The 26,392-nt window shown below is 38.1% G+C and overlaps 1 protein-coding gene across 1 annotated transcript in view; it reads right to left on the reverse strand.

Annotated features, from left to right (window-relative positions):
• The window catches only part of GUCY1A2 (guanylate cyclase 1 soluble subunit alpha 2), a 136,294-nt gene that overhangs the window by 61,472 nt on the left and 48,430 nt on the right, over positions 1 to 26,392 (reverse strand). The gene's annotated exons all lie outside the window — the stretch shown is intronic.

A 26,392-nucleotide genomic window follows, 5' to 3' on the forward strand; every position in this document is an offset into this window, starting at 1 on the left:
CGACAGTCAAGCACAAAACTACCCGACTGAAATTGACATTGAAAACTAAACTAAATCAGACAAAGCTGTATCTATTTGTAAATACAGCTTGCCATAGCCTGTGTCATGAAAAACAACTCCATTAATGTTTCCATTCCAGGAGTGCACAAAGACCAGGGCAATACTGTGCTAGGTGATCTAAAATACCCACAGACCTTATGAGGATCTCATGCTCAATACAGGCACAACACACAAGCCTTGTGCACCTAAGCAGTATTAGGCACCATAATGCCTTGTATCTGTGTCTTCTGGTCCACATAATATTTTGAAATGAAAAGGCCTCCTCCAGTCACCATGTTTTCATCATGTAGGCATTTGCTTGCTGTCACATGATTCACTTGCTATTTAATCCTCCTTCCATCTATAATCCTACCAAGCAAAATGGAAAAACCTCCATCAGGGAATCCGGAGGTGTCTGTAATAATGATGTGATTCAAGTGTTCAGTGGTCTGAAAGCTCCTGCTGAGGTGACAGGTAATCCTACATGGTACTTCCATGTATGGGGGAGATTTTAGGAAGCTCCTCTTTCTATCAGTTCTTTTTTTACATCACGTAATACGTCATTATTGCAGACTCGATGGCAATATGGGAATTGAGCTTATCCTGTCCCTATTGCCCTGTGCCTTCTCTGCTAGCAACCTAACATTCAGCTTCTGATGGTAGCCAGGGAACTCAGCAAGTGAAAATAAATGCAAGTCATTAAAACTGTCACATTTTCTAATTTACGTTCCTGCACACCCACTAATATTTACATTCCTAAGCCTTGCTTCCTCAGCTTCACTCTGGGACATTCATCTCTGTGAGAAAGCTTGTCAGCTAACTACATGAGCTGATTTAATGCTCCATGGCTAAGTGTTCTTTTTTCTACTTTTAAAACATGGCTCCCTGGGAAATAGGATGCATTCTTCATGAATGCAGCCTCATTATTTCAAAAGGGCACACGCGAAATTGTTTTAACTCCAAAGTACAAGTTGCCAAATATGAAATACATGGTACAGCATTTCTAAATTCTCTTCCTATTTTATTCCTCTGTGCTGGAGAGTTTTCTGTTTGTAGAATTTCACTCTAGTGCAAAATAAAAGTATCTCATATTATCACTTGCCTCTTCCATTTCCAGGTGAAAACAGGTTGTTTTCAGCTCAGCTCAGGAGAGTGTGATCACAGACCCTGGCTGAGCCAGCCTGGCCTGAGCTGCTTGTCAGCAAGGCAAGGCACCTGGCTTGGAGGTATGTTTCTCCTCTTAGCCTGCTGTGAGGCTAGAAGAAACTCAATGCATCCCCCTGTGCTCCCACTTTACCTCTGTCAATTTGAGGTGTTAAACTCTTTGATGTGATTGCTGTCTGTGTTAATATATTGTGCCAACCTTCCCCAGCTGGACTTTTCTCAGGAAACACTGACTGTGTAAATAATGTACTAAAACAGGCACTCTGGAGTCCTCTGCTCTGCTTCTGGGTAACCTCAGGCAAATTATCAAGCCTGACTTCTTATTTGGCCTTGCAGCACAGCAGGAGCAATGCTATTGACCACCCTGTAACACACTTTGAGACTTATGTGTGAAAATAATAAAACAATAAAAGACAGACCATCCTGTAAAATGCCTAATAATAATCAAGTGAGCTGCCCCCTGCTTCAACAAGGTTGAGTGTTTCCAGAGCATTTTGAGAAAATTTTGCATAGATATTCTCCCTACACAACAGATTAGCTTCCTAAAACTATTGAAGGTTCAGTGATATTTCAGCTTTATCCCCTAAATTATCACGTGTTCTGCTTAACAGGAATTGTTGATGTTGATGTTACCTATCACTTCTTCCATGTTACTTTAGTGATTCTGTCGTCCTGCTCTCTCTTGATGACTGATGGATGTTTTAGAAAATGGCCTGCCAGTCTCTTCAAGTTGCCAAATCAGGGAAAAGGACAGCAGAAAAAAAACTGTCCCAGCTTTCCTGGGGAGAAATACTCAGGTCTTGTAAAGAACAACAGCAGAGAAGAGTTAAGACTGCATCACTTTTATCAGCTTTTGCAAAGCCCTTTCCTTTCCAAAGAAGTTTCAGAGATGATTCAGACACTTTCTAGCAGACTTCAGCCTGCAACTGTGATCCAGGATGACCTCCATCACTTTTCTTTGATTTCTTGTGATTCTTATATTCTTCTTTTTATCTTAAAATATAGCTGATGTTCTAAGATATCAGGTTTGCCTGAATCTTGCCATAGTAAGTCACACTTCCAGGCACCTCCCCAAAGCTGAACAGCTTTACACCTGGACCATAAGCCTACAGGCAATCAGGATGGCATCATCCATCTTTCTTGTAAGCAGGGAAAGATAGAAACATTTCTATCGTCGAATGTATTTCATTACTGCTACATTTCATTGCCTTCCAGTCTCTTTAATTATATTCTCACTGAGTAAAATGAGAATAATTCTACCATTTTCAGAGGACATTCTCCTGATTTACAGTGGTGCAAGAGAACATTTTGAAAAGAGCAATTATGTATCATATTTTACAGTCTTATGCTGCAGTGAAATGACAGTGCAGCCTAAGTAGCTCCAGGATGAAAAACAAAAAACCTATCGCTAAATTTTTCTTTCACCACAAACCCACTCAAAGAAAGGGAGCAAACAGTTCCTGATTTTAAGGAACTCTTTCAGCCTCTCTCCCCAAAGACCCAGCTCAGAAATACAGATTCTAAAGCTGCTTTTCGAGAACATGGGGAGTCTCCTACTGAGCAGTGCACCACCAGCTTCTTTATTAGGTACACAATATCCAACCCTCTGCACACCCTCTGCATACTCTGGATGCAAGCCACCCTGGGACCAAAAATCTTATTCATCAAATACCAAATCCACTGCCTAATCTTCAAGGAAAAGCACAGGAAAAAGCTTCACCAGTTGCACTGAGGGCGAGTATACACCGTACAAAGGTGTGTGTTTTGGAATAGTGACTGAAAGCAAGTGTACACATCTTCTCAAAAAAGATTAAGGAAATACAGGATGGTATCCCTGAGAAATAACTGCAGGGTTAAAAAGGATTTTCTTTCTAAATGGTCAGACCTTTTTTGCAGCCTCTGCAAACCACAAATTTCAATTTCAATCAAAGGAGCTGCTCCTTTGATTTTGATCAATGCATAAACCCTCCCAAACTGTGATTATAGCATTCTTTTTATTAGTTTTATTATTTGGATTAGGTTAGAAGCTTAAAGTGTTAGGCCACCCCTTCATACACAGTTGCACAATCCTGCTTGATTTCGTATAATGGACAAATTCAGTAAGAGAATATAAAGCTGATTCCTTATCAGGCTCATAGTTATTTAGAGGATGAAAAAACTGGTGCAAAATCAGCTTGAACCTGAACACCATCACCATCATCATTTCCAGGTACAAAGGATATAGGGTGACTTTCAGAAAGGAGGTCCAACAGCTAACCTAAATTTTAAAACAACTGGACTTCTCTGAATGTCCTATAGGATACATGGCAACGTCTCAGGAACATTAACAGCAAAGTATTTCATAATATTTGAGCAGTTAGAAGCTTGGGGGATTTTGTGAACACTGGACAAGGCAACAGTATACTTGCAGAAAGAAATGTAATAACTTCCTTGCTATGCTTACATGACACATCTAGAAGGCTGAAAGTAAGACAGATAAGACAAACAACACTGGAATTTAAAAAAAAAATCTTAAATCGGAATTTAAAAAAAAAATCTTAAATCGGAAAAATGGGCTGAAGCTGGAATTCAAAACAAGGGTAAAAAATATATTTAGATAGAAATAATCAAATGCAAAAAGTACAGGCAGGCTAACTGTTCCTAAGAAGATGGCCCAGAGTGCAGAGTGGAACAAATTAATGTAAGCCAACATGTCATGCTGTCATTTAGAAAGAAAACACTATATAGGATGATGTAAACAAAAATAACAGCTTGCAAAACACAGGCAATAATCCTTATGCTGTGACTACTAATTTTCAGACCCCAGAAGGGCAAATCTGTTCCTTTTAAAGTATAACAAAAAGGTGGACCGATTGGAGAGTCTGATGAAAAGCAATGAAGGCAATGAAAAGTCTAAAAAATATAACCTACAAAAAAATTTGAAAACATTTGATGGTTTACCCCAAAGAAGAAAAATCTGAGGGTGGGCCTATGAAAAAAATACTTAGCGCCAGTGTAAAGAGGTCAAACTCTTCTACAAATCCTGTGGAAAAAGCTTTGCAGGAAAGGCCCTGGTGATCCTGGTGAGCACCAAACTGAACATGATCCTGCAATGAGTGAGTGCTTGCACCAAAGGCTAGAAGTGCTTTGGGCTCCGTCAGGAGGAGTGTTGCAGCTGGTGCTCAGAACTGGCAAGGCCACACCTGCAGCACCATGTCCAGTTCTGGGATCTACATTACAGGAGACACATGGACATGCTGGAGAGCATCCAGGAAAGGGCAACAAAGGTAATAGGAACCTGGGACATCTTCTCTATGAAGAAAGGCTGAGAGAGCTGGGACTCTGTTTAACCTGGAGATCAGAAGGCTCAGGATGATCTTATCCATGTACATAAGTACTGGAAGGGATCAGGGATGACAGAGCAAGACACTCTTCAGCTGTGCCCAGGACCAGTGGCCACAGACAAAAACTACCCAAAGGAGGCTCCCTCTGAATAACAGAGAACACTTTTGCTTATATAGGGTGACCAAGCACTGCTACAGGCTGCCTACAGAGATTGTGGAGTTTCCATCCTTGAAGACACTCAAAAGCCACATGGACGTGGTCCTGGGAAACTGATTCTAAGTGACTCTGCTTGAGCAGAGACTTGAACCAGATGACCTCCAGAGGATTCTTCCAACCTCAGTCTATGAAATGAACAAAAAGTAAAAGGCTCAAATTGGAAAAAAATAGCTTAATGTGGGATAATCTTGTATTCACAGGGAGAACGAGAACGAAAACATCATTGGTGAGGAGCTGGATTATGGCGAGGAGCTGGACTATGCATTAGATTTGTGAGACCAGTCAAAGGTGATCAGTCTGTCTGGAAAGCAGAGGAATGAACCAGTGACTTAACAGAAATCTAGGTAGAAACAGAAAGGGGAGAGATAGTAGGGTATCATTTTGCATTCAAACAAAAACTACACACGTTATTTCTGAGATTATTAATGTAGCGTCAGCATGGAATTCATTGCTTCAGTCAGTTTACAACTCTCTACAGGTAATAACAGAAAGAGGTGCTTCTGGAAAGCTGGAAAGTTGTGTGATCTATGTGACACAACTAAGTCATGGTCAAATAAGTCATGCCCCATGTGTATAAATATTTACAGGTCTCTGTTATGAAGGGAGCACAAGGCTTGGACGTACATGCCTGTACTAGTTAAGTCTACCTCCTATCAGAATAAACTTAATTCATAGCAGTGAATGTACTGCTGTGCACTGAAAGATACCTAAATGCCAGTATGTTAAGTACATTAAGGGAAATATGAGTTCTCTATTGATCTAACAGATTTCTATTTTAAATGCTCCAAACCTCAATTTAAAAAAATGAAGACTTGGTAAACCTGTAAAATTAGTGCTGCTCTGTGGCTGGCTGACCAATAGATAAGAAAAGCATGACTTTGACCCTTAAGACAGAAAAAAAAACAGCTATTAAATCTCTCCAATACTCCTGCTCTGCTTATAGAGTGGGGTAAGTTAGAGCCACAGCCAGCAGAACTAGCTGTGGAGGAAGATTCATGAAAATAAGAAAAATCATACTCTAATGAAATCCTGATTTGCTATTTTATCTGTAGACAAAAATAACAAAATACCATCTTCCAGTACACACATGTTTTATTCAAAAAACAACCTAAGAGAAATACATATCTCCACAGAAATGAAAAATAACTTTTCAGTTGATGCCTGATACAATTGAATAAACTAGATAAGGTTTGCTCAGCACAACTCAGGATGTGCTTGGCTTCTTGTGAAATTGTAACTCTCAGCATTTGCTTACAAGTTTGTATTTCCAGCTCACTGCATTGTCAAAAGAATGTTATTCCACACAGCAGCAAAGGGACTGTTAAAAATTTCTTGTTATTTATAGTAAACCCTGTAGTGTTTCATAACGTGCAACAGTCTTCAGAGCAAAGTGACCAAATGTAACATTTTCTGTATGTCATAAATACCTCACAAACCCAGACTGGCATCAAAAATATTGTATCTTTAAGAAATCCAAAATTTTGGTGGGGATATATTCATTTTCTATAATGTAAAAGAGAGAGAAAATCATAATGAAAGAAACATAATATCTTTCAGTTGTAAACTTGGATCTCTAAAATAATTTCTTGGTATGAAAAAAGTAAGCGAGGCAGATTAAAAGCAAACAGGTTTAGATAGGATCTGCTCCACAAGAAGCATAAAAATGCATGACAAAAGCATGGAGCATAAGGACATATGAAAGGGAAAAAGGGGAAGAGGTAAAGGAGATTACTATCCTTAACATATTAGTCTGCCAAACCAACTAGATAAGCAAAAGGCAACAGTGGATTCCATCTGGAAAAAGTCACGGTGATTTACAGTTTATCTTTTCTTGCTTCAAGACAAAGAAATGGCTTTTAAGAAGGTACTCCTGACTGCTACTTGGATAAGTCCAAGATAAATCTAGCCCTGTGGAATAATGGGAAAAGGATTCCTTCAAAGAACATCTATCTTCACAAGACAGCAAAGAGTCAGAAATCAACCCCATGTGCTCCTTGGTCAGCTTCCCTTACAGATGCTCTCAAGCAGAGGAGTGGGTGAACTCAACACAGAGACAGGCAGAACACGGCATGGGTAACACCAGAGAGTTGATAAAACAACAATAAGAAACTGACCAGTGTTTCCAACAGAATTTCAAAATCCCATTGAACATCAACACACTGAGAACAGATTGAATGTTTTTCCCATGAATAAATAGCTTAATATACTTAAATGACCTGTGTGCATCCCAAAGGTCCCATTGGCCTGACAGTCCCTGTCCAGTGTCCCAGGACACCGCTGGCCCTGCCCAGGGCACTGCACTCCTTGTCAGCCCCTTGGGGTGCTCTCACAGCCCTGTCCTGCCCTGTCTGGCCACAGGCCCATCCAAAGGCTTGAGTTCCAGCCCAGTATCAGTGTTTCCCCATCCCCAACCCCCGGGAGGTGCCAGTGCTGGTGCTGGCTGCCCCCACATTCCCAGTCTGGGTGCCTGGAACACGCCCTGGTTGCCAGGTGCTGCCCCTCCACCCTGCGGACTCCCACAGCTCCTGGAGTACCCTGATGGCATCCAGAAAACATTTTACCTAAAACACCTATCAACCAGTGAACATCTGGACAATGGTCTTGGCCATATGGTTTAGTTTTAGGTATCGTGTGAGAAGCAGGGAGTAGGACTTAAGGACCCTTATGGGTCCCTTTCAACTCAAGATAGTCTATGATTTTGTGGTGTTCATTTTACTGCAAAATGTATTTCATCCCCTAAGATTGTTTTCAGGTTGCACACACTTTAATTAACATGCTAGACTTCTACCTTTCAGCAATACATGTCTCTGCTACCTTATTAAAAGCCAGGCTACTCGGTGCAGATATTCAGCTGGCCATCTTACTCCAACAACATAGAGCTACAAATTTGGCAGTATCAGTGTTAAAGAGGTCTGCTTTGTCAGGAACAGAGGAATGGAAACAATTTTCAGAGGCATGCTCATTTGTTTAGAATCACAGAATCATAGAACAGCTGAGGCTGAAAGGAGCACTAAAATCATCAAGTTCCACCCCTGCCCACAACAGGCAGGGACACCTTCCTCTAGATCATCTTATCCAGGGCCCCATCCAGCCTAACCTTAGAGAATTCCAGGGATGGGGCATCCACAGCCACTTTGGGTAAGCTCAAGATCTGTGGACTGTGAAAGTGGTGATAGCAATAAACATGCTCCAAGCCACACACTTGCATTAATTTCGTATTTCAACCATAGCAAAATGCATTTTTGCACTTATACCACAACAGTTTAATTGCAACAGATCAAAATATAAGGGAAATTTCCCATATTTAATATTCTCTATGAAAAATACTAATTTCCAATCAATTTTTGTTGAACCTATGGTTAAAAATAAATGCTATATATATTTACATAATGAAATCTCTAATTATATCACGCCTGTGAAAATCTTTAAAACTGACAAATATTATGTGTCAGTTTGTTAAAGACAGGTATTTTTTATTTATTTCTGACAATGTCAACCAAGCAAAATTATGGAGGAATGGGTCAGTACACTGAAGGGAGTGGAGATGTTGCCATTTTCCACAGTTTTTGGATTAGTTTCTAGTGTCTTCAGTCCACGATTTGTGTGGGTGCATGAATCAGTCTTTCACCTAATCCTACCACTAGTAGTCTTCACCTCCTAACAAGAGCTTCTCCTTTGACTGAGATCTGTCCCAGCCACCTGAGATGACTTACTAGCAGAAAGTAATCATACTGCTTATGTGATATTTCTTATTAAGTGCTTTTCTTTCTCAGATTCAGGCTCACTTGTTTCTTTAAGGAAACTGGGTTCTTAACAAAAAACAGTGAAATGGTTAAATAAATGCATATGTTTATTAATGAAAACAGTAGGCAAGGAGCAGCAGAAGCAGCATTACCCTTTGATCTGTGAAAACATATATATATATAGCAACCATTAGGAGATATGACATTTCACCACCAACTTAGGTATCTTAAAATTCCTGTGATTAAAAGATCTCTTAGCCCATGCACTAGCTAGCTTGCAGAATTTTTCACCTTTAGGAGTTACAGAATCTGACTCTTTCCCTAATTCATCTTAAGTATATAAATCTGCTCAAAATTCCTGCCAGCACCACACCAAGGAAGCTGATGAGAATTTGAGTCCTCTGTTGGTATTTTTACTTTGCTTTGATTTTTATTACCCCATATATCAAGTATGTTTGCAGCTTTTATAAAAGATTTTATCATTAGAATTTGGTATTGGGATTAATCAATTCTGGTCTCCTGGTGCAGTATAAATTTTCAGGACATGAAGAGAAGAAATTTCTTCTTTCCCATGTCCAATAATTCTTACGTTAGATATAATAAGAAAGATCCATTCTACCTCTCACTGAAGTCACTGTAAATATATCAAGCTGATTTTAGTGAGAACTGCACCAGGCCTTTAAAGTTATATTTTCTCTATATTTCTTTAAAAGGTTGAATTTCTTTTAGTGTGTTTAACATAATCCACCACATCATTAGGACACCTTTCATCCATAACCTGCTGTAAGTAGCATATTTGAGAAGTACCGAAGTACCAGTAAAAGACAGTCTCCTTGTGGAGTCTCTTACACGCTGTGTTAATGAATTTGGGAAGAATGTATTGGCCTGGTTTAGTAGCCTCAGGTTAAGGGTGTCATTTTCCACAAAGTACTTATTTTACAATCCATCAAGAAATGAAAAGCAAATGAAAACATAATGCCTTTAACTTAAGCATAAATAGGACATAGTGTGAGAAGGAGCAGTCAGATATAGCGAATATTCACATTTCTGTGCACATTAAAATATCTGTTTAGCTTTTATTTTCTTCACTGCACCTAACTGATTTTTCTTCATTATGGTAGTGAAGAATTTTTTTTTTTTTAAGGTGATGTTTTGAAACCAAAACATGGTCAGTTTCTATTGCCTTGACTTTTCTAGCACAAATTGAAGCAAGCAGTTAAGCAAGTTTCTGCTCCTCACTGCTGCATGGGGGCCACCAAAGCCTGGAGGAAGCATGGTGGAATGGGGCAAGTGGGAGTGTGGATGGAATTGGGAGACCCAGCCTTTACAGCAAAAAAGGACAACAGAAGCGATCAGTCTAAAAACACTGAGAACTGCTGCCTGCCAAAGCTCCCCACTCAGCTTGTGGATTCCTGTCCCTGGGTACCGCAGGGGAGCTTTGCTCAGCTTCTCAGGACTGTCGTGGGTAGGCAGATCCCAAGGCAGCCAGCCCCAGAAATCGCAGGGCTGCCCTAGCAGTGTTTTGCCTCAGCTGAAGCACTCCTCCTGCCGAGGAGCAGAAAATATTTGCTCAGGCACAGAATGATGCTAGCACAGCCTCCTTGCTTTTGGCACATGGCCAGCTTACCCAGGACGGCTGAGAGCCTGAGTGGAGCTAATGAAAAGCTGTCTGTACACACATCCACAGGATCAACTCTAACCAATTCATAACCAATGTAAATACTGACCTGCAGCTAATTTGGAGATGTGAATTCCCTGAAGAGCAAGAGCATTTGATGAGCCTCCCCATTTTCAGCATCTTGACTCCTACAATTCTTTTGAGTATTAAAGCCTTTAAGCCTAAAATCTGTATGTCAAAAGTCAGTTTTAAGATATAGATGCCCTTTCAAAATTTCACACTTCAGATATTTACTCCCTTTGCAAGAGTCAGAAGGAGGAGAAGAGGCAGGGAATTCAAGATTCAAGGGATTCAGTTCCTGGTTAAGCCCAGGAAGAAGCAGCAGGGAAGGTTTTAAGATTGGGTTATACTTATCATTATCCTACCCTGATTTGATTAGTAATAAATTAAACTAATTTCCCCAAGTCAAGACTGTTTTGGCCCTGGCAGTAACTGATGAGTGATCTCTCCCCGTTTTTATCTTGACCCACAACTTTGTCTCCCCTGTGCAGCTGAGGAGGGAGCCCTGCCTAAGGTCTCCTTTAAAATGGTCCCATGAGAAGAGCCAAAAAAGAAAACATACTCTTTGTGGAAATTAGTCCACCTTATTTTCTTCAGGTTTTACCTGTAAATCTGCAGCCTTTTCAGCTAAAACTGTGGGCTAAGTTTTATTGAGCATCTGTAATACATGTGTCTTCAGTAGCTGTTCTGCATTTTCATTTATTTGGGTTTCCATGGCCTGTCATTGACTTCTGTACTTCATTTACAAGCACAGGCTCTCATAAATGCTCTCTTCCTTCTGTACAAGTCAGGATCTGCTTGGATTCAACAAGTAGTAAGAACTGGTGTAGTGACACACAGTTGTGTGTTACATGGAAATTATTGTGCACTGATATCAGGTATTGCTAGAGTGCTGTAATATCCTATAACATGTAGATTTTTTCTACACATTTACATTGGAAATCCTCTATTCTGAACATTAACAGCTTATGTTTTGTAGTACTCAACACAAGCACAAAATCAAGGAATCTATCCCTAGTTTCATATATAACTTGCAATATTTGGCTAGACATGATGTCCTCCAGAATGCTTAATTTTTGCAATTTCATTTTTCATAAAATTTTAATAAAGTATTAAGACTATAGAGAACAATTAAAGGAATATTAAATGTTATTGCATTATCAGACTGAAGATTCTATGAAATAAAACACTGGTTGATGTACTGAGAATACAGAATATTTGACTTCTCAAGTGTGAACATATGATTTATTTATAAAGTTTAAATAAGTTAAACTAATTTTCTAAAATACTCTATTCTTACACAATATTCCATAATAATAATAATTTTTTAAAAGACAGTAAAATTTAGCACTCCTTAATCACACTGCAACAGTCTTCTGATTTAAATCAATGGCATTATTCACAGATCAGTTGATTTCTTAAAAATAAGAAACTATTCTTATATCTGTCGAGGAAATGAGAGAAAATTATGATGATTACCCAGCTTCAGGTAAGAAGAAATGACAAAGAAAAGCAGACTGATGATTCCCTATTTCTGTGTTAAGACACAAATTTTCTCACAAGATCGTATGAGATCTTTTGTTTAAATAGATTTTCCAATTGCTTTCAAAATACATGGCTCTCCAGAAGGGATGTTCTTCAGCTAGAGCAATGAAAAGGCCTCCTCCAAAGTAATTTGGAATTAGTGGGGAGGCTGTTTTCGAGACCAGCACACTCTAGGACACAGCATCACAAAGAGTGGAAAATCCCTCCTTTCTCAAATGACCAAAATACATTCACCTTTTATTGCAGCACACAAAACATTCTAGGTCATATCTACCAATACATACAAGTGTATGTTGCATCAGTGGAAATAAATTGAAAGTCTGGCACTAACAACACCCTGATGACATTTGTGATCTGTCAGTCATAGCTAAACAGTGTAACTAGCCATTTTCCCCAATTTCTTCCCACACATGTTTGGGAAAGAAAATAACATCCTTTGCTCAACAGGCAAGAAAATAAGATATTGTTTATGAAAAGTCATTATGATGTATTAGTGACTTGTGAAAAGATGGAATAATTAAACTTCTCTTTTTCCTTTCTGCTTTGGTTGATGGCCCCTCAGTCAGTTTAAAACACCATTGTACTTCACAGACAATAACCTAACTGAAGAATGTTAAATGATCACAGATTAATAAGGCATTTCAATTGCTTTGAAGCCCCCAAAGCAAAAATCCTGGCACAGTGAAATAAATGGATAAACAGCCAACTTAACTATGTAGAGATGCCCAATGCAGCTTTTCCCTATGCTCTGAAATTATATACTATTTGAACATGGATGACCATATATATTACTGATTGCAAAGGTTCACAACATCTTAATGCTCATATTTCACAAACACAGTTAAAGATTCAAGTCAGGAGACAAATGAAATCAAAGCTCATTCTGTAAAAACTTTCCAGAGATCAGCTTCCATATGCTGTCTTGCTCACTTCAAATCACCAGATGCCTAAATTCAGCAAGGATCAATCAAATCTCAGAATTTCATGTGTGTAAATCAACAACATCAGGAAAACTGTCTTGGATTCACACAAGAAGAAACTACAACAACATTGCTGTCTCACAGTGCCTTAACATTTAATCTGTTATATCAGGACATTCTTATTATAGAACTTAAAATTTCTGATTTTGTATTAGATCACACAAAAAATGAAAAATTTTGGAGAAGCAAGATTGTTCCAACTGTTTTAGTTTCTATCAGAATAAATCTTCCAGAAATAAACCTAACAGTCAAACTAATCAGTGAAACAACCTGCATTTTTTTTCTTCTGGAGTGAGATTTCAAACTGGCAATATATCTGAGAAATGTATTTTAAACATTACTGTTTTTCCTAGTTGGTGACAGTTTCATATTCAGAGCTGGTGTAGCCACACAGTTCCAATGAAGCTGATTTTAGCAAGCTCTTCAGCTACCCTCAAAAATAGTCCTTCCCTAAGGTAAGATTGGGAGATGCATCCTCAATAGCTACAGAAGACACTGACAGTAGCTGGTCAAAAACACCCTAGCAAAATATCTCCTCCTCCTCCTCCTCAATCCTACAATGATTAAATAAAGTGATAAAATGGAGAAGTTATGGTTTTATTGAAACAGGCACTTTCAATCAAAAAAGGTGATAAGGTTGCAAAACTTGAAGGAATATCTCTTACCATAAACATACGAAGAAATTATATTTTCAGATATATCAATACTATCAGCTTTGGGACAAGGAGAATAGAAAAACCTCTGTCCTGATGCAACCCAGCAGATATCTAAAAATGCATTTCAGATGAATTATGGGCATACCTTTCCACTGAATATTCATTATCAAACCTAGACGACATTTTGCTAACAGAGACTGATTCCTTTACTTAGGCTACGTAATGCCAAAGTGATTTCCCCCTCTTTGTCTTCATTTTGACCTCTGTACACCTTCCCAGGTAGTATCAGACCATATTTTTCTTAGTTAGATCAGCAAACATGACATGTTGTGTTTTCTCACGCTGATGCAGCTGTGCTATTAGTCTCATTAAACAACCAAATCCATGAACAGCCTGTATTTGGCAAACAGCATCAGCTTCACACATTTCCTGATTAGCCAGGCTCAATTCCTTGCACAGAAGTAATGATTTACCTGTGCTTATTCATATATCAACCCTGGAATAGAATGTGTTCTTTTCAAAAGGAAGTTAATAATGTACTATTTCCTGGCACTGTGAAAACACTACAATTACAGCACTAGATTTGCTGTGTTAGTCTAACCTATGGTCCTTCTCTTCTCCTGCTCTCTGCCTGCTGTTGACCAACACCAGACATTCCAGACTGAATCACCAGGGCTGCTGATATACTTTGTGCCCAGGAAACACATTTGCTTTTATGGGGTTTTTCACATGATTCTGGAGGTTTGTTTGGTTTTGCTGTTGTGCTGTGGGACTTTTTTTCCCCAAGAGCTATCTTAAAGAAGTCTAAGCAGCTGCTGCTTGAGGCAAGGAGGAAGAGACCAGGATTCCAAAGTGACCTAGCTAGAAAGACAAATACCCCCACATGGGATGCTAACATCAAAGTCCCCCTGGGAGCTCAGAGTCAGCAAATCAGAACTTCTCTCCCATTTAAGCAGCTTTGCTGTGAGAAGTTCTAGGCTTTGTTTCAATGCAGCCAATTTTTGGTGTTCTGTTATCTGTTTTTTACTTAGCCACTAATTCCTTCCTCTTTCTTATAAAAAAAGATGGAAAACTCCTTGATGGGATGACTGTCATTAGTCCTTGTTCTACAGTGGGACTAAAAAGTTTTAATGCCTCCAGAGAATCTGGTTTCATCTCTTTGGTTACTGAATTTTCCAGGTGATCTGAGGCCAGTTTCCAAGAATCTTCTCTCCCATCATACTTACTAGTAATCAACAACAATCTGCTATTTGTATCATCTGGAAAAAACATCTTTAATCTGGAAAGGGAGCTTGCTTTTCTAACACAGGTCAGACATCATACTTGTTTCTAGCCTACTTCAATTCTTGTTCTCCTTCTTCCATATCATTCAAAATAAATTGTAGGCCTTTAACCTAACAAAATAAGACTAAGAACCAAGTGAGAGTACAAGGCTATTTATTGTAATCTCTTAAAATTTTATTTTAACATTGATTTTTTTTTTCCCCTCTTCTTTATTTTTTCTCCTTAGTAAACTGTCTTTTGTCATAAACTTTGGCTAGTGATTTCAGGAAACATCATGTTCTCATTTTCAGTAGTATAAATGTAAAATGATTCCCAATGCAGTAATCCAGCTTATTCAAAATGTACAGCAATATAATAAAGCAGTACTTGATTTACAGCTGCTTCCACAAATTGACAGTTTATTGGCATGAAACTTGATGTTTTTCATTTCTTCATGCAAAAGCCAAAACAAACAGCCTTTTTTCATAGGTTTCAAATTGATTTTCCTACGTCATTCTTCATATTAAGTAGTCCAATAAATATACATATATTTGAGAACTCTAACATTTTACAGGTTTCTGCTACTTCTTTCTAATTCCAACCACAGAACATAAGAAGTCCTTTAACTGGATGCATCAGAAACCAAAACACACAAGATCTGCTGAATCTATTGTATGTCTAGGCAGAGATTCTGTTTTGATTTACTCTAAAGTCTCATCTGATTCTAAAAGAATTCAATGTTTCTAAAAGAAATGTGCACTAGGAAAAAAAAAAAAAACAAAACACAAACTAACAAAGTGAGGAAATTATCAAAATTCTCAAAAGCTTCTGCCAATGAACAAAGATTGGATTTTGTAAGAGAAATAAATTATAGGATGAAAAATATCTTTCAAATACTTCATGTTCAGCACCGATCATTACACCTGCATGTCTTAGTTCTAATATCCACTTTCTTTTTTAACATTGCCAAAAACAACTGAGACTCAACATTATTCGCAGGCACTGTGTCCCTTTAGGGCTGCCTCAGAGCTATAACTTTTTTTATGATGGATCAGATTGTGATGCAGTGTTACATTATTAAATGTTCATAATAAGGTATGTAAAAGCAAATGGTAGAAATGAAGTTTGCTTCATCCTTCCTCTACCTCCTCCCACTCATAAAGGGTGCAAAGACAGTCTTATTGACTTACAAAAAAAAGAAAAAAAAAACTTAGCAGAACATATTACTATAGTAAATATATTGAGAGTAAATATATTGAGAGTAAACATTTTTGGGTTTCAAATTCTATAAACTGCAATGTAATTTGGGGTCAGCAAAGTTCATTTTCAGCAGGTACGGGTGTTTGTTTTAGTCTGTTTTTTATGGAAGGGGAGTAGGTTCTACAAAGGAAAGAGCATATATTGTCTTTTAAGAAAATCAAAGTAAAAAATTATTCAATACAACATAACTTTTATCCTCAAACAGCCAGGAGTCATTCCTTTCAATCTTGAATGATTCAAGACTATATTTAATTTGTTTTCCTTATCTTGCAGCATAATTCCTCCTTTTCTGGAACCTATGCAACACCAAGTGTAAACAGTTACACTACTAAAATGCAGTTTCTGACGCACATGTACAACCACATAACAAATCTAAACTTGGCTTGATCATCTTTTCTTCCCATGTCTTTGCGTATCTTCCTAAAGCAGCCTCGGTAATTACTGACATCACGTGGAACAATTATGGACATTGACTCAAAACAAAAGGCAGCCGATTGCAATAATTTTAGATGGTAATGAATCTAACATTAGATTATCAGAACCCTAATGAGAACCAAGGTGGTTTGAAATGGCATGCTCGAATCAGAATTTAATTTTGTATTCCTTTTGTAAAGATGAGTAATTTAAACTTCCTGAATGTGTTATAATCTCTAAATGACATGGTGTGACTCACAAACATATCAGACAGGACATACGTACTAAATTATATTGCATGAATTCTTGTAACACATACACAGGTGAAAAACAGATAGTTAAAATACATATACATACATGTAAATCTGCCAAAATATAAAGGAGGTACCAAATACATAAATCAATGACCTCTTTAGCTATTTTGTATATCAGAACATATAAGAACAAAATTATCTTTTTCCCTCTTTTATTGCTTGAACACATTCCAGATTTCTAAGCACAGTCTAAGCATGGTCCCTGCTGTTTGGAAAAACTGCAGCAAAAATAAATATGTCAAAGGCCACATAAAAATCCATGCCAAAGAAATCTTGGCACTAAAATATAATAACTGAGATTGCCTGAGAGTTCCCAGATTATCAAAGCAACCACACAAAACGGGTTTTCCACAAAATTAAACAATATAAGGCTCCTTCTAAGATTTTATATTAAGGCTCTCTCATCTGTCTGGAAAAGACCTTCTCCTTTGTGTTTTCTAATAGCTATATTAGAGAACATTTTTTATCTCAACTATAACTTTTTCAAGCTAAAATCCAGTTCTCAATTAAGCTATGAGCACGTGATTTTTGTCAGATTTTGTTGCTATCTTCATAGTCTTTCATTAACTTTGAATTGACTAACATTGAAATTATGTGTTTTCTGATACTCTATCCATAGCACCTTGTGGGTGTTGTAAATAATAAGCAGCACCTTGTGCACTTCCTACTTTAGGATCCAACCCTTCAAACAGTTACAACTGTCAGCAACTTCTAGGAAAGTTGAACAGCAAAAAATTAGCAATAGATAATGAAACATGTCCTTTTGTTGCTATTTTTAGATCTCAGGATAAATTATTAAAAGCCCCAGCAAAATAAAAACACTTTTTTTTTTTTTTTTTTTGCAAGATACTGTACAGCATATACAGCTCATATCAGTTAGACCCTGTCATATATTCCATCTGTTTCCATACTGAGGAAGAAATCAATACTGGGAAAATCTTATTGATAGCGCCAATTATATAGTGCATTGCCTCACTAACAAGAAGCATGAATCCAACTGAGATAAATCCTTCTCTCACTTATACTTATTTCTACAAAAATAAGCCCATTGAGTCAATGCAGTTGGACCAGATTTACAGCACTGTGACTGAAAGAAGAACTCTTTGCTGTCTTGGACAAGAGAATGAGGATTTGGCAGGAGAAAAGAAACAATCATGAAGAAAATTCCAACTTTTTTTTTACTGAAGAAGTCTCCCTGACTTCAACAGAAATAGGATCAAGCCAGTGTTCAAGCTTGATCAAATTGCTCTTTTTCTTAATCTAGCAACTATTGTCATGTTGGCAATAAAAAAAAAAAAAAAAGCTATTAAAATATTATAAATGTTTAAAGGATAATTATAAAATACAATCTCTGGAGCCATATAAAAGAACTATTTATATTTTCTTAAAATAAGTCTCTTAAGAAAAAAAAATTATAAAGAAAAAGAACTGCTGAAGAAAAAAAAGGCATTTCTGTTGGATGCTAATATTTTTGATATTTTTCCTCTTGGCCAAACTCTGCAGGTAAATTTGTATTTAGCAGACATAATAAAGCAAAAATAAGAAATTATACCATTACTGTTAGCCAGCCATGTCCAATTTCACACTAGTTGTCATTCAGCAGCAAGTGTATGCCTCATAAATTAAAGAAATGAAGTTAATTTGGCATACCATCTAGCATGCCTTTTTGTCATAGGACAATGATGAAGCCATCTATTCCATTAGTCAGGAGGTTTGAAAATCCAGAGACTGTGGCACTTGTAGTTCAAACTGAATAGCCAAATTAAGGAGCTAAAATGCATGACAACGTGGAGAATGTCTTCCAGTAGCCTGCCATTTGCAGACCAGAGTGCATGAAAGGTCTACATTAAAGTGTGCCTTCTGATTTTATTGAAAACTCCCTTAGTTGTTTTGTGACTGATTTAAAGAACTGAATCAGGAAGCTATTTTTCCTTAATGTACATTTTCCCTCCTTTCTTCAAAATGTGCAGCTGGAGATGTGAGCTACACAAAGTCATTATCTCTGTTATCTCAATTATTACTGCTGACTAGCCAGAAGGAACCAAGAGCTAGCTCCAAAAAAAGGATTTAGACAATCTAAATAGCCATGCAGCAGCCTTTCTGCACAAGTGCAGAGCAATGCAAGGCTCCCACAGCAGTCTGGGACACGCAGGTTCCCAAGCATCGCCCTGCTGAGCCTAAACCAGCTGCAGGAGCCTGTACCCATGCCCAGAGGTGCCCCAGCAGGGTCTGCAGCAGCCAGGCTCCTGCTTGAGTCTCTTTCCAAATCAGGCCTGTGATTTCAGTGCTCTTCAGCACCTAAGAGCAGGTCAGGGCTGGCAGAGCCCGCTTTGCTACCTCCTGGCATGTGCTGCCAGCCCGCTCCCATGAGAGACTTGCTGGCACTGCCAAGGAAACCTTCCATGGGTCTGGGATACGCAACACAGGGAGAGCTGGGCCAGTCCATGGGTTAGGCAATGATACTCTGTAGGGAACTCTGTGCTCCAGGACAGTTTGGGTGAATGGAGACAAGAGATCTCTGAAGGCTGCTCTTAGGATATCAGGTTATTAGGGATGGAGAAAGGTCTTGCTTGGAGCTGCCAGACACAGCATGTGGCAAGGCCTGAGGGGATGGGGGAGGGGAGAGACAAGGGGTAGAGAGGATGCTCTAGGAGAGGGTGGAAGCTCTAAGAGGGGGGAAGATCCAAGAGGCCATCCGGCTCCTCAGGGACCCCTTATCAGGGGGCTTCAGGGTGGGCTGGAACAAGACTTGGGCCAATGGGGTCACAGACACCTGATGCTTCAGGGGAGGGTTACAGGTGCAGGGTGAACCATACATTTTGGGGGTTGAGACAGAACAGTCCATTTGACTTTTGGACCTATCTGTAGGTAAGGGCATTGTCCAGCCAGTAGCGGGGATTGTTTTCATCCTGGCTGTACTATCGTAAATCTTTTGCCAGGCAATTATATTTATCCATCCTTTCCAACAATACTCTGCTTCTGAATTCACTAACAAACCAGTCCTCATCATCCTGGGTGTGAGGTAAATAAAATAAACTAAATAAATGTGCCTCTTCCTAGCTATGCATCTAATTCTTCATATGATTCAGTCTGTAACGACTCCCAAGCATGTCACTATTTCTCTTCTTTTGAGTCCCACCTAATTTTAAAATAAATTTCCTCAGAGCTAATCAGGACAATTCATCAAACTGGCCTGCTAAAAAGGAAAATTAAAAACCTTGGGTAACTGTACTTTTATGGTACATTTAACAAATGTATTCCAGTTTTCTCCTCCAGAAGAAATCTGATATTTCTACAGAAAACAATAACCTCTGCTACTCATATCAAGCCTAAATGGCTTTGTAATGGCATTATTGCAAAAATATATTTTTTTAAATGTCACCATCATTAGGATTTGCTTTGAAAGTGAAGTATGCTCCAAATAAGTGTCTCATTCCAGTTGCTTTTCACAGAAAATAAAACATGCCAGGCACACAGTTTCCAAACATGCAGCAGTATTTGATTCTGTCATTAATAACTAAGATTGACTAGGAATTTAAGCTTATCATTTGCTACTTGTAACAAAAATTGTATTATCTTTCCTGCAAGAAATAATTTAAATGTGTTCTGATCTGTCCAGTTGAGAAAAGATTCAATACACCTCCTTTCTGTACCAAATAAATCTTTTGACAGGAAATAGAATTATTTGTGGTCAGATCCTTGAAATCTGGTACGTTTTTTGGCAGTTTATCTCTTTTCTGAGAACCATTTCAAGCATATGCACTTAAATCCTTAAATCTAACTGGTCTACTGATGGGTACCAGTACTTGTCTAAAATCAATACTAGACTGAGGAAAAGCCCAACTGAAGCTAATGCATGGATGTTCTTCTCTTAGAAAACACATTTAAAGATCCAGCATGTTTTTAAAATGTATAAAAAGCTCAATATTTTATCAAGCAATCATAGAATAATTAAGTTTGGCATAGACTTAAAAAATAATGAAGTCCATTGGTTGAATTAGGAAACAAATGTTTTAGAAAGGGAACATACATAGTCTAATTTTAAAGGAATTGTAATGTTATTATATTAAAATATATATTAGATAAATAGAGATAAATACTTTCTTAAAACACTGAATTGCTGACAACCAGTAAAAATAAAGGCATCAAAAGATGTAGATAAGATTCAGAATATTGCACTAGAACTGTGCTGCTGTGCAGAAGACTTTGTCAACTTACAACTTACTAAATATGGAACAAACTAACAGAGAAGATTTTTCCTTAAAAAAAAAAACAAATCACAAAAAATCAAAACAACACACAAAAAAATCAAAACAACCAGCTACTGTCCACTAATAGTGAATGGAAAAGGACACTTCCATAGTCATGAATATGACAAATCCCTGCTAACTACGCATTCAAATGCATGGTGAACCGTCATCATCATGAGGTGTTATGTTATGATACAATCATGTGTCTTACCATTTCACAGTGAAACATCACTGCTTTTGGCATTGCTAATTGTATGAATTTGGGGATGATACACAAATAACAATTTCTACATCAAAAAAGCATGGTGCAGCAAAGCATAAAATGTGGATATTAAATTTAGTGGCTGACACATTTGCATTAATAGCATTTGATGTGTTCTGTGGTATTGCTCTTGGCTTCCTACTGCTGCTCCAAAAGAGCACAGGTCTCCCACACTTCCACCAGCCCTACGAGACCTTCTTTTGTGCTGTAGGGCATCTCAGGCACACTAAATTAATTCAAAGTAGAACACTGAATTGAGCCCTGGGTATCTGTTTTCCTGTGGAGTGCCTCGGGAGATGAGTTTCAAGAAGGTAACTGAAGAACCTGTATGTTTAGCAGACAGACAGACAGACTGTCTAGAACAGTAATAGAACAGTGGTAAATCTGAGATTTAATATTTTTCCTATTTGCAGATACTCCAACGACTTGTTTTCAGTATTCAAAACTATCTACTCAAAGGTTTTCTTTAAAGATCAGGGTTCATCTGAACAAACTAGCTGCAACTTTCAAATTCCCCTTGGGGGTTGCACAGAAAATAATAGTTTATGTAGGTCATAGCACAATAATTATGATTGAAACACTTAATTGTTTCAGTAAAATTGAAGATTCAGATGCTGCTTATCTATTATAGTGTTTTAATTTCGATCGAGATCTCACTTCAGAAACAAAGCCTGGCAGAGCAGGCTTAGAGAGCAGATTGTTCTCTAGGAGTTTCCCTTCCCAACTCCACATTCCAAAGGACAGCCAGCCCACAGGACCAGATGAGGGCCTGTCCACAGTAAAACCCACAGAAATACAAATAATGTCAGTGCTGAGTAGTCAGCAGTTGCTGTTTTGCCCTCCAGGTCTGTTCCTAGCACTCAACAATGCTTGCTAGGGTAGATACGGGCAGATCTTGTGACTGTTTATATAAAGTAAAATTCTTGAATAATTTGGGGAGCTAATTGCATGTAGGCTAATTGCATGTAGCTAATTGCATGTAGGCCCTTTCTGACACGCGGTCCAGGCCTCTTGCATTATGCCAGTTCCAATTTATGCCAACTTGCTAGCAGATGTATGTAAAGCTAAACTTGGAAGCCACCTATGAAATTGTCATGCCCCCAGTTCCTCCTTAGAAACTCAAGCAGTCATCTTGCAAATAGCAAATGAATGCAGCACACTCCTGACAGACTGAATATCACTTTACCCAGATTTAAATGTCCATAAAGCTGAAATCTGCCATAGCAGAGGATCAGGCCCTGAGTCATTTCTTTTGCTCAATTAACCACACTGCCAGTTGCCACTAGCAGGTGCTGCTTATCTATCACAAACAGGTAACTGCTTCAGAAAACATTACATTTCTGTGATCACAGATTTCTATTTGTTTTACTACCTAGGATTACACATAGGATTTTCAAAACCATCTAAAGTGCTCTGGAGTTATATTAAGTATCAGTCTGGTCTTTATTCTAAACAGCTACTGAAAATGCTGTTGCATTGCCATTGCACTTAAAGTTTGTCTTACCTCAGGTATTAATTTGTTACACCCATGTCAAGTGGCTGCAAATAATAAACTGTCCTCAAAGCCAGCTAGCTCTGCAATTTCTGAATTACAATAAAATCCATTATAAAACCAGTATTCAATATGTAATATGTCAGCCCTTTAGCAAGTCATTAAGACACAGAAAAGTATTTTTCCAGCTCACGTACAGGTATATTTTACAGTAAAAATAAACTATCTAAGTTTTAAAAAAATTATTTATAGAATAGAAATTATAGTCCATCATCAGTCTCATATGCTTTTTTTGGATTGTTATGAATTCTCAGACTTAAACCAAGATAGTGTCACTATGCATTTCACTAAAGCAAAGTGAATATAAAGTGTTCATGGCATTTTGCATACACTTTTCTATCCCTTTCATTAGCTTGCTTCAGAGGTCATTACAGATCTGCCACTTGATTTTGCTGAGTTCCCTGTGGGAGACAATGCCATCACATAGTTAATTCTCCTAAATGTATGAACTGCCATTTTTGAAGCAGTGGGGTTTTTTGAGCACATGCTGCACGTCAGTTCCACCTGCTGCTGCCCTACAGGAGACCCAGGCAAGCTTAGACATGATAAGGCTTCTTGCCACCATCACACCAACAGCAAGTAGGTCCAGATGGTAGGCAGCTTTCCAAATCACTCAGGTGAGTTTCTTTACCCTCTTACACTTCTATTTGTGGAAGGAGCAACGAATTCACAGTTCTACCACACCAACACATGGTGTCAAACATAAAACTCTTCACTAAGGAGACTAAGGACATTTCCATGGAGGAAGACGACGCCTTTATCATAACTCTCTTCACACGCAGGATGCTAAGAAGCTCTGATTAAGGAGGAATAGTGTGAGAAAGATTTCAGAAGAGCTAGTACTAGAAAAAAAAAGGGTTTAATCCCCACATATTCACAGCCACCAGCCTGGGAAGATACTGAATAAGGGGTATGTGAGATCTTATGACACCAGTGTTCAGCTGGGTTCAAGAAGATATTTCATTGTTTTCTTCCTGTTTTCCTAGCAGCTCAGTCAGCTAAAAAGCTTCATGCTTGACCATGTGAACTATAAGTGAGCAGAGGATTTGCTCAGCCCTAACCAGTTCATTCATTATGAAATTACTGAAATACTGAATACACCTTGATACATTTACAAGAATGCAAATAGGATGATTTTTCCAATGTATTTCATTCCAAAGAATGGAATCCTATTGAAAGGAACACTCAGCAAAAGGTGAGAGCATATACAACACTTAGAAAGCTTGTGGCAAAGCTTTTCATAAGAAGATAGAAAGGAAATACATCCACTGGATTAGGTGATATTCTGTCATTTCAGAAGCAGGGTAAGGAAGGGAATGAAGAGCACAGAGTGATCAGTTTTTCAGAAGATGATGAAATTAAAGGAATTGCATTTGGTTTCTCCTCAGTTATCTAAAAAACAAACAAACAAACAAAACAAAAACAAAAAAAACTCCCACAGCAATATTGGGATGGCAAAACTTAAGAGTTAACAACTATACAGTGAGCAGCCAGAAAGGCTGGAGGGGATCTGTAATATAGACATTGAAGGTATTGAGGTTTTAAGTTTAATGATCCTGTTATAATGAATGAGAAAGGCAACATTCAATGAAAGAAGAGAGTTAAAAGCAGGCTAGGGAATATTCTTTTTAATTAACACTGAAAAAATAACCTTATTCAACTATTGGAAAGATTCATCCAAGCAAAGGATTTTGTAATTGCTAGAAAACATTTAGTACTTTATAAGGACAATAAAACAGCCCAAGTTAATCCATAAAAGAATGCCTTCACACCTCATACTAGAGAGAAAGTCAGACAAATTCCCCCCAAATAAGTTAATGTGCATTCCTCCTTTTAACTGCCTCCAGTTACATCCTGCCAGTCACTGAGAGAGACATCCTGGGTTAAAAAAGCCAGTCATATGGTACAGACAAATGATTCAGAAATACACATCTTGCTGTTCTTCAGACCATTATATTCCTCTGGAAAATGGGAATGCAAGCTGAAAATACAAATGCCTGGTAATCTTTATATCTCAGTAACTCAGGTATCTTCAGGCATCTTCCTGGTAAAAGAGATTTAAGGCAACTTTGAGGTTAACCTCACTGGAAGAGGAGGAATCCCAGGAACCTCATAGAGGTTCAGGACTGCCAGGAATATAAATCTCACAGCTACAGAGACTTGTGTGATTGCTGCAAAATTCAAAGGGGCCCAAAGGACCCTCCTCAAACTAGGGACCCTATAACATTACTTAGCATCAGACAACAGACTTATTGCCTCTGGGTCTTGGGTATTTCCTAAAAGCCACAATCCCACAGGAAAAGAGCAATAGAAATGGTCACCTCTGACCTCTGTCTATTCACTTTCTTTTCTCTTCAGTATCATCATCTGACCTTAACTATGCTTCATATCCCAGAGACACGAAGCTCAGAGCACTGACAAAGCCACCACTGGCTCAGGTATGGGGCTCACTGAGTATCTTCAGAGAATTAAGGCACCTCAGTGAATACATTAAATACACATGACGCATACCTATAATGTTTTGTGGCTGCTGAGGGTTCTTTTGGGAGGTAGAGTGTGGAGGTGGGGGGGATGAGTGAAGAATTTTAAGTATAAATGTTCACAAGTAATCCAGTCGCCAATACATAATGACCTGTGTCATTACACAGTGGGGAACGTGTTTTTCTTGTAAACCTAACTTAAGCAGATGGCAAAGGCCATCATCTATTTTATTAATTACACCTGTAATGAACTGTTGACTGTCATAAGCTAAAACAAGCTAATCATTTCAAATGCATTACCCTTCACATGCTGAGAAGGTTAAAAAACAGTGACTAAAAGCTGCTCTGTCTGCATCATAAGCAATATTATGAGCCTGTTTCACTACTAAAGGTGACAAACATTTCCCATTAACAGATCTCATTTTCCATTGCTCATAAATTTGTCATATTTGAACCATTCAGGCTGAAATTTTCCCTCAGGTTGTCATGACATTAGAGAATTTTGCACCAAAATGGTTTGGGCCATTAAAAAAAACCCTCACCAAACAAACAGAAAGTCCCCATGGTTAAAGCAAATCAATCCTAATACAGTAGAAAATAACAGCCCTTACATTGGTGATTTCCAGTACTTTTGCACATAAGAGCACAAATTTGAAATTTACCATCTGTATCAGGCATGTGTTTATGCCACTCTGTCAACTCATCCAAATTAACAGATGCAGAGACCCTTTAAAAATGTGTTTATCAGACAGCTGGTAGCACATTTCATCAGATATATGGCCTGTGTTGCTATTGTCTGGACAGGCAATTCCAGACCACAGATACTAAGTGCACTGCTGGGCAAAAACACAAGAACTGAGTGTGGAGAGATGGCTTAGCACATTCAACAACTACCCACTTTTTTGGACCAAAAAGAAAAAAAAAATGCAAACAGAATCTATTTTATCAGAATATTTATAAGACAAAATAGATAAGATATATAAATTGATATAGATTAAAGGAGAGATAAAAAGAGAGCTAGAAGTATAGATAATAAGATAAAATCTATCTTTTCCCAAGAATGTATTTTCAGGCATATTTCTCACTTTTTGGGAGCACAGTTATTTTGTATTTGCTTAACAGGTACTTTTCCTACAATACAGAAACACTATTCATATTTTGGTAGTTAACAATGCAAAGCTCCAGGTTTCAAATTTCTACATATCACACAAAAAAAAAAAGCACTCAGACCTGAGCAATTTATTGACAACCT

The sequence above is a fragment of the Lonchura striata genome, chromosome 2 (assembly GCF_046129695.1).
Source record: "Lonchura striata isolate bLonStr1 chromosome 2, bLonStr1.mat, whole genome shotgun sequence".
Taxonomy (NCBI): Eukaryota; Metazoa; Chordata; class Aves; order Passeriformes; family Estrildidae; genus Lonchura; species Lonchura striata.